This window comes from Crocuta crocuta, unplaced genomic scaffold, assembly GCF_008692635.1.
Source record: "Crocuta crocuta isolate KB4526 unplaced genomic scaffold, BGI_CrCroc_1.0 scaffold185, whole genome shotgun sequence".
NCBI lineage: Eukaryota > Metazoa > Chordata > Mammalia > Carnivora > Hyaenidae > Crocuta > Crocuta crocuta.
Genome location: NW_027530518.1, coordinates 573,676 through 584,055, shown reverse-complemented (window position 1 = coordinate 584,055; position 10,380 = coordinate 573,676). Strand labels below are relative to the sequence as shown.

The following is a 10,380-nucleotide window of genomic DNA, read 5'->3' as shown; positions in this document are numbered from 1 at the left end:
CTTTACTTGAGGCCATCCAGAATATTTAAGCCCAATTTATATACAAAATCATAAATAATGGTGAGAAAATATCAACATTAGATAAACCCAGGACAAAACACACATCGTAAAGTCTGTGGACTAATATAAGATGCCTAAAGTAATGAGAAGGTGTAATGAAAGGAATGTCATTTACAATAACCCAAGTGATATTTCTCATTAGATAATATGTTATTTGGGAGAAAATAAAGTTTGATAAAATGTTATTCCCTCGTCTTTATCAAAATACTTACTTTTAGAGTTATATTATTTAATGAATTATGTAATTTTCGTACAAGTCTTTGCACACTGCCTGATGTATATATTTAATGGCATAATCTATATGACAAAATCACATCCTGCCTTCTGTATGATTATTGTATTACTCAACAACATCATTTTTCTTATTAACTTTACCACATTCCATAAAAAGCATTATGAAATCCATGACCAATTATTGACAGCATAAAGCCTGATGTGAATTGCAAGGGACAAGGTGCAGGGATGTTGGTTGGTTCCATGGCAATAGTGTCACCATGAGAAACACAGATGGAAATCCAAAGAAGGAAAAAAAATCTTTCCACTTAGATCAGTTCAATACAAACACCTCTGCAAAAGGCACAAATGCCAAAAGAATAAGTGTGTTAAGCATCAGATACCATTGAATAACTGAAAACTATCTATTGTTCTATAATGCAGATGAAAACATGATGCTTGCTGAAAAAGATAACATACTTTTAGGGCATTTGATTCTCAGCAGTCCTGGGGAAATACGTATGCAAGGGAAGTGTCACTACTGAGGTAAGAAATGGAGAGACATTGGAGGGACTTGATCACAAATTGTGACTTATGAATTTTGAGTAATGCTTAAAAATCATTCTAGTGGTGTTTTCTTTAATAAAAACAACCAGAAAGATACCAGCAGAGTAGAACATTCTTTTCTCAAAGACCTAGTGATGTGTTTTATCACATACTTAGCCATCACAGTACTAAGAATATGAGAATTACACCAAGTGTATCACTTATGAATTTGGAAGAAAATAGAGAGCATGTCCTTTGTGCTTCAGGAACTCTGTTTAAGGTCAGTCAAACCCATATCACAGAACTTCTTCCTAAATTCAGGAATGTCAGGGGCTTTAAATATGAATTATTTAAAGACATACCGAAAATCTTCCAACGTTCAGGTGCATAGTGACTATCTACTGACAAAGTTTCTTAAGATTTAAAGTCTTCATGGGACAAAAATAGAAAATTCATGTCATTATCATTTTGTTTCTTCTGAATTCATACTGAATCCATGCTCAGTGTCTTTCATTTAAGGTAATAGACACTAGAAAATACCATTCCTACTGAATGGAGAAAACATTAATTTCTGAACTTCAACAACTAAATTGAAATATACTTATTACTTTTTATGAATATATGTTTTATTGAACAAATTTCAACTGCAACTTCAAAAAGATAAAAAAGACACTAAATTTCGATTTGTTTCATAGTAAGATATTACAGTGCTTTCAAATTTTACAAATTATTATTCTATTATCACAAAATAACTTTATTAGAAACTAAAATGCACAGCCATTTAAAGTTTCAGTTTACTTAGAAAATATAAAATATGAAAACTGAATTTAAGAAAATATTTCAAATATTTCCAACTGCTTTCATATAAACTAGTCATTAACTATACAGAGATTAATAAATAGCAAAGGGTGTTAGAGCCAGGTCATCTTGTGTTAAGAATAAAATTATTATTTCTCTTTACCTACAAAACATAATTATTATAAAATGTTTCATAGATATAGTTTTCTGACATCCTAATGGAAAATAGTGATAACTAGAAATATGTAAAAATATACCCAAAATATGACTAAATCATTCTGAATTAGTTCATATTAATTTTGATTTGAAAACAAAATTTCAGAGAAATACATAAGTAAGTTCTAGTTCAGCTAATATGTTAACAAAAACACTCAAAAAAGTAAAAAAAATCAAATTAAAATAGAATATTGCAAAAACACAAATATTCTATAAATTTGTGAATGTATATCCTGATAGTATTAATTAAATCTACCTTTAATCTGGAAACATCAACTGAAGATAGTTGTAATTCAATAAGACATGACTGAAATTATGAGAAGAGAATTCTAGCACTTCAACAAAAGAGTCTTGCCTCATCCCACTTTCCATCTGAGCACTCTGTTGATGAAGCTGAGATAATGAAGCTGCTGATGAAGCTGAGAAACAATCACTTACCCAAATGTGACTTTAGAGTCTGTTTGTGGGAGATGGAACTGCAAGAAGTGGTTATAGGGAAGAGTTGTCCTCAGCTCATCTCCCCTATGCCCATAAATGTCATGTCACCTGTAGAAGCAGGACAACACTAGCTTTCGGATATGTTACAAAGGAGAGACACCAAGGGAAAAATGAAATTACCTGACTCCTGGATAACAATAGGTAAAGAACACCTGGGTCCCAAACTCTTCTACATATAAGATCATTAACCTTTCTGGTAAGTTGTATTGTCTAAGCACCTGTCAACAAACCAAAAGTTTTCCAATAAGCCAAATTTCAACACTATGTCAGATTGCCCAGTGTATCTCTGATGTTCAGGAGCTTATTGGCAGCTTTCACACATGTTCTAAATTAGTCTCTGGGTCATAACTAATGCTACAGCACATTTGTGGGAATGGAAAAAAATGTCTCCTCCACTTCACTTAAGTGAAGTAATCTTTCTTACAGGGGACTCAGCACTGAGCCAGGGACCTTCATGGTGAGAAAAATGGAGGCTGCATTCCAACACCTAATCTCCCACCTCTGTAGCCAGGTGCATTTAGGAAGGGGGAAAAAAAACCCAAGTGGCACATAGGGTTGAGATATACATTCTCCTTGTTGAGGAATCTTATTTGACATGGAATTGTACGATCTTGTGTTCTATCACATCAAAGCCTCATTCTACTGATTTTTTTCTTCTCATAGTGCTGTTTTACTCCACCAACTCAGAAATAAAGAAATAACACTCTAGAATCTTATATAATGTTGGCTTCTATGACTCCTGTCAAGGACAACTTTGTTATAACTAACTTTAACCTTTATCTTTACGACAGCTGCATGTATGTTTCTTTACCAAACACCATCTATTATTTGAGTAGTGACTTTTTTCCCCTATAAACCAACGAAAAGCCTGCATCTGTATGACTTAAACTACAGTACCTACCGGAAAAATGAAAATTAAAGAGAGAGGAAAACAGTGTGGAGATTCCTCAAAAAATTCACAATAGAACTCCCCTATGACCCAGCAATAGCACTGCTAGGAATTTACCCAATTTCTGGGTGCTTTATGGAAACCAACATGACAATAAAGTATTAAAAATAAATAAAAGAGTGGCATGAAAGAGATCATATGGCATTTTGAGACAATTTTGTGGGTGTCATAAAGTGAATTGTGTGTTTTTCCTATTGAAAATTGAGAGCTAGTCTTTAAAGACAAAAGGGAGTGAGCCAAGTTCATGTTGAATAAATTTTTTTCATTTTTAACGTTTATTAATTTTGAGAGACAGAGAGACAGTGTGAACAAGAAAGGGTCAGAGGGAGAGAGAGATGCAGAATCCAAAGCAAGTTCCAGGCTCTGAGCCATCAGCACAGCTGGGGCTCGAACTCAAACCGTGAGAGCAAGACCTAAGCCAAAGTTGGACACCCAACTGACTGAGCCACCCAGGTGCCCCAAAATTTTAATAGGATTTATGGCAAAAATAATTATTCTTATCCTCTAGGATGCTGGCATGCAAATCTTCAAATCCTCAACATAAATATATTAGATTATATGATAATAAGAATGAAGGTTGTAGATTGAAGGAATATTAATAATTATTTTATTTTAAGGTGGTAGATTATGTTGAATTATCAGAATAAGCCTAATGTAATAGCAGTGGTCCCTAAATTTGGGAAAAAAAAAAAAAGGAAGAAGTGAAAGTGTCACAGTATGTGTCAGAAGACTAATTTGTACATTATTTTTTCTTAATTGTCTATTTTGGTGAGCTCTTCCCCCAGTAGCATAAAATTTACTTCAGTTCAACTACACAAACACCTGTGAGTCCTTTATATGGCCATTACTATTATTGGTGCTGAATATGAGATAGAGTAACTTCGGATATTTACAGAATAGTAAAGCAAAACACAGAACAATAGAGCAAAAAGAAGAGGAAGAGGAAGAATAAGGTGAAGGAGAAGAAGGAGAAAAAGAAGGGGAGAAGAAGGAAAAGAAGAAGGAGAAGGGGAAATGCATGTATCACAGGAATATAGGAAATGGGTACACATTATTACATCGTTCTGGTACGATTGAGAGTATGTTGTGTGAGATTTCTGGACAGATGATGATAGGTAGGTAGGTAGGTAGATAGATAGATAGATAGATAGATAGATAGATAGATGATAGGTAGGTAGATAGATAGATAGATAGATAGATAGATAGATAGATAGAGGTACTCAATTTGGTGTAGAAATAATGTTGAGATTGTATTTCTAAGACTTTATACAACATAGGCNCCATGAGAAACACAGATGGAAATCCAAAGAAGGAAAAAAAATCTTTCCACTTAGATCAGTTCAATACAAACACCTCTGCAAAAGGCACAAATGCCAAAAGAATAAGTGTGTTAAGCATCAGATACCATTGAATAACTGAAAACTATCTATTGTTCTATAATGCAGATGAAAACATGATGCTTGCTGAAAAAGATAACATACTTTTAGGGCATTTGATTCTCAGCAGTCCTGGGGAAATACGTATGCAAGGGAAGTGTCACTACTGAGGTAAGAAATGGAGAGACATTGGAGGGACTTGATCACAAATTGTGACTTATGAATTTTGAGTAATGCTTAAAAATCATTCTAGTGGTGTTTTCTTTAATAAAAACAACCAGAAAGATACCAGCAGAGTAGAACATTCTTTTCTCAAAGACCTAGTGATGTGTTTTATCACATACTTAGCCATCACAGTACTAAGAATATGAGAATTACACCAAGTGTATCACTTATGAATTTGGAAGAAAATAGAGAGCATGTCCTTTGTGCTTCAGGAACTCTGTTTAAGGTCAGTCAAACCCATATCACAGAACTTCTTCCTAAATTCAGGAATGTCAGGGGCTTTAAATATGAATTATTTAAAGACATACCGAAAATCTTCCAACGTTCAGGTGCATAGTGACTATCTACTGACAAAGTTTCTTAAGATTTAAAGTCTTCATGGGACAAAAATAGAAAATTCATGTCATTATCATTTTGTTTCTTCTGAATTCATACTGAATCCATGCTCAGTGTCTTTCATTTAAGGTAATAGACACTAGAAAATACCATTCCTACTGAATGGAGAAAACATTAATTTCTGAACTTCAACAACTAAATTGAAATATACTTATTACTTTTTATGAATATATGTTTTATTGAACAAATTTCAACTGCAACTTCAAAAAGATAAAAAAGACACTAAATTTCGATTTGTTTCATAGTAAGATATTACAGTGCTTTCAAATTTTACAAATTATTATTCTATTATCACAAAATAACTTTATTAGAAACTAAAATGCACAGCCATTTAAAGTTTCAGTTTACTTAGAAAATATAAAATATGAAAACTGAATTTAAGAAAATATTTCAAATATTTCCAACTGCTTTCATATAAACTAGTCATTAACTATACAGAGATTAATAAATAGCAAAGGGTGTTAGAGCCAGGTCATCTTGTGTTAAGAATAAAATTATTATTTCTCTTTACCTACAAAACATAATTATTATAAAATGTTTCATAGATATAGTTTTCTGACATCCTAATGGAAAATAGTGATAACTAGAAATATGTAAAAATATACCCAAAATATGACTAAATCATTCTGAATTAGTTCATATTAATTTTGATTTGAAAACAAAATTTCAGAGAAATACATAAGTAAGTTCTAGTTCAGCTAATATGTTAACAAAAACACTCAAAAAAGTAAAAAAAATCAAATTAAAATAGAATATTGCAAAAACACAAATATTCTATAAATTTGTGAATGTATATCCTGATAGTATTAATTAAATCTACCTTTAATCTGGAAACATCAACTGAAGATAGTTGTAATTCAATAAGACATGACTGAAATTATGAGAAGAGAATTCTAGCACTTCAACAAAAGAGTCTTGCCTCATCCCACTTTCCATCTGAGCACTCTGTTGATGAAGCTGAGATAATGAAGCTGCTGATGAAGCTGAGAAACAATCACTTACCCAAATGTGACTTTAGAGTCTGTTTGTGGGAGATGGAACTGCAAGAAGTGGTTATAGGGAAGAGTTGTCCTCAGCTCATCTCCCCTATGCCCATAAATGTCATGTCACCTGTAGAAGCAGGACAACACTAGCTTTCGGATATGTTACAAAGGAGAGACACCAAGGGAAAAATGAAATTACCTGACTCCTGGATAACAATAGGTAAAGAACACCTGGGTCCCAAACTCTTCTACATATAAGATCATTAACCTTTCTGGTAAGTTGTATTGTCTAAGCACCTGTCAACAAACCAAAAGTTTTCCAATAAGCCAAATTTCAACACTATGTCAGATTGCCCAGTGTATCTCTGATGTTCAGGAGCTTATTGGCAGCTTTCACACATGTTCTAAATTAGTCTCTGGGTCATAACTAATGCTACAGCACATTTGTGGGAATGGAAAAAAATGTCTCCTCCACTTCACTTAAGTGAAGTAATCTTTCTTACAGGGGACTCAGCACTGAGCCAGGGACCTTCATGGTGAGAAAAATGGAGGCTGCATTCCAACACCTAATCTCCCACCTCTGTAGCCAGGTGCATTTAGGAAGGGGGAAAAAAAACCCAAGTGGCACATAGGGTTGAGATATACATTCTCCTTGTTGAGGAATCTTATTTGACATGGAATTGTACGATCTTGTGTTCTATCACATCAAAGCCTCATTCTACTGATTTTTTTCTTCTCATAGTGCTGTTTTACTCCACCAACTCAGAAATAAAGAAATAACACTCTAGAATCTTATATAATGTTGGCTTCTATGACTCCTGTCAAGGACAACTTTGTTATAACTAACTTTAACCTTTATCTTTACGACAGCTGCATGTATGTTTCTTTACCAAACACCATCTATTATTTGAGTAGTGACTTTTTTTCCCTATAAACCAACGAAAAGCCTGCATCTGTATGACTTAAACTACAGTACCTACCGGAAAAATGAAAATTAAAGAGAGAGGAAAACAGTGTGGAGATTCCTCAAAAAATTCACAATAGAACTCCCCTATGACCCAGCAATAGCACTGCTAGGAATTTACCCAATTTCTGGGTGCTTTATGGAAACCAACATGACAATAAAGTATTAAAAATAAATAAAAGAGTGGCATGAAAGAGATCATATGGCATTTTGAGACAATTTTGTGGGTGTCATAAAGTGAATTGTGTGTTTTTCCTATTGAAAATTGAGAGCTAGTCTTTAAAGACAAAAGGGAGTGAGCCAAGTTCATGTTGAATAAATTTTTTTCATTTTTAACGTTTATTAATTTTGAGAGACAGAGAGACAGTGTGAACAAGAAAGGGTCAGAGGGAGAGAGAGATGCAGAATCCAAAGCAAGTTCCAGGCTCTGAGCCATCAGCACAGCTGGGGCTCGAACTCAAACCGTGAGAGCAAGACCTAAGCCAAAGTTGGACACCCAACTGACTGAGCCACCCAGGTGCCCCAAAATTTTAATAGGATTTATGGCAAAAATAATTATTCTTATCCTCTAGGATGCTGGCATGCAAATCTTCAAATCCTCAACATAAATATATTAGATTATATGATAATAAGAATGAAGGTTGTAGATTGAAGGAATATTAATAATTATTTTATTTTAAGGTGGTAGATTATGTTGAATTATCAGAATAAGCCTAATGTAATAGCAGTGGTCCCTAAATTTGGGAAAAAAAAAAAAAGGAAGAAGTGAAAGTGTCACAGTATGTGTCAGAAGACTAATTTGTACATTATTTTTTCTTAATTGTCTATTTTGGTGAGCTCTTCCCCCAGTAGCATAAAATTTACTTCAGTTCAACTACACAAACACCTGTGAGTCCTTTATATGGCCATTACTATTATTGGTGCTGAATATGAGATAGAGTAACTTCGGATATTTACAGAATAGTAAAGCAAAACACAGAACAATAGAGCAAAAAGAAGAGGAAGAGGAAGAATAAGGTGAAGGAGAAGAAGGAGAAAAAGAAGGGGAGAAGAAGGAAAAGAAGAAGGAGAAGGGGAAATGCATGTATCACAGGAATATAGGAAATGGGTACACATTATTACATCGTTCTGGTACGATTGAGAGTATGTTGTGTGAGATTTCTGGACAGATGATGATAGGTAGGTAGGTAGGTAGATAGATAGATAGATAGATAGATAGATAGATAGATGATAGGTAGGTAGATAGATAGATAGATAGATAGATAGATAGATAGATAGAGGTACTCAATTTGGTGTAGAAATAATGTTGAGATTGTATTTCTAAGACTTTATACAACATAGGCTTTCTGATTAGCTGGGTGAAATAAAAATGGTGATGGTAGTGATGGTGATGATTTTGACTAATGCATAAATAACATGGATGATGTGAGGTTTTTTTTTTAGANATAGATAGATAGATAGATAGATAGATAGATAGATAGATAGAGGTACTCAATTTGGTGTAGAAATAATGTTGAGATTGTATTTCTAAGACTTTATACAACATAGGCTTTCTGATTAGCTGGGTGAAATAAAAATGGTGATGGTAGTGATGGTGATGATTTTGACTAATGCATAAATAACATGGATGATGTGAGGTTTTTTTTTTAGACATACAAAATTCATTTCTTCTTTTCCACTATGATGATTGCCCTTTCCATGCATGTTACGATTAAATTATGTCAATTTTTACAAGTTGGCATTGGAATCTTATCCAGCAGCTTCCTCCTCTTTCACATCTTCACACCCCTCCTGGATCACAGACCTGAATCCACTGACCTGGTCATCTGTCATTTGGCCTTTGTCCACGTAATGAAACTCTTCACTATACTGTTTTTGTTGTCTACAGAACTGTTTGAATCACCAAACATTCTGAATGATTTCAAATGTAAGGCTTTATTGTACATGAACAGATTAATGAGGGGTCTCTCCACCTGCCTCCTGAGCATAATCTAGGCCATCATCATCACACCTATCACCTCCTGATTGGGGAGATTTAAACATAAATTCACAAATAATATTTTCCATTCCTTTATCATCTTGTGGCTTCTCAGTTTGTCTTTCAGTATTAATTCCATCTTTTATACTGTTGCATCTTCTAATGTGACCAAGACCAATCTACTGAATGTCAGTAAATACCGTTCACTTTCCCCTATAACCTCCAGCATCAGGGCAGTGCTTTTCACTGTGACATTATCCAGGGATGTCTACTTGATAAGAGTCATGCTTCTCTCGAGTACATATATAGTGACTCACTTGTCCACGCATCAGAGGCAGTGCCAGCACCTTCACAGCACCAGCCTCTCCTCAAAGAGTCTCCCCAAAGGAAAGGGCCACACAGCCGTCTTGTTGTTGGTGAGTTTCTTTGTGTTTGTGTACTGGGTGGACTTCATCATCTCATCACCTGTAATTCTGTTATGGGAGTATGATCCCATCATCCTAGATTGCCAGAAGATTTGGGGGAATGTCTATGCCACTGTCAGTCCTTTGGTACTAATCAGTTCTGAAAAAAGGATAAAAATATGTTGCAAAAATGTGGCAAAATTACAATTTAAACAACTTATTCATGAAATAATTATCCTAGAACTTACTTTGTCTTTAATCAAATGACATTGGATTTATTTAAATAACATTTAAGATGTATAAAAGTATACTTTATCTAAATACTCTTGAAACCTCTGATGCCAAAGACCTTCCAGTTTCTTTAGTATCCATGAGGATTTGATAGCCCCATGTGTGTGCAAGTTTCTATATCTTTAATTTTATTTCTCTGACTTTGTTAAGGAAAATTTTATTTCTGTTCAAGAGAATTATATTCCAAAGTAGCTTCTATTGCTAATACAATAAATGTTTTTAAACTAAATTTGCTCTTTTTATTTCAAGATATTTAACTACATGTCCAATTTTAGCCTGAGCAACAATTTCCCTTGGCATTTGTATTTCTCTGTATTCTGGCTTCTAGTGAAGCTGTAGAGATTTTTTCTTTGTTTTGTAAGTTTTCTCTAGTTTATCTTTCACTGCATTTAATTTTTTTCTCTTTTTCTCTGTGTTTTTAATTTTTCTTTTTTTCTTTTTTTTGTCTTATGCAATTTATTGTTTCTTGTGAATATTTTTACT

The 10,380-nt window shown here is 33.8% G+C and overlaps 1 pseudogene; it reads left to right on the top strand.

Moving 5' to 3' along the window:
* The first annotated feature begins 8,904 nt into the window (after positions 1–8,904).
* Positions 8,905–9,818, top strand: LOC144234123 (vomeronasal type-1 receptor 90-like; annotated as a pseudogene).
* Positions 9,819–10,380: the final 562 nt, after the last annotated feature.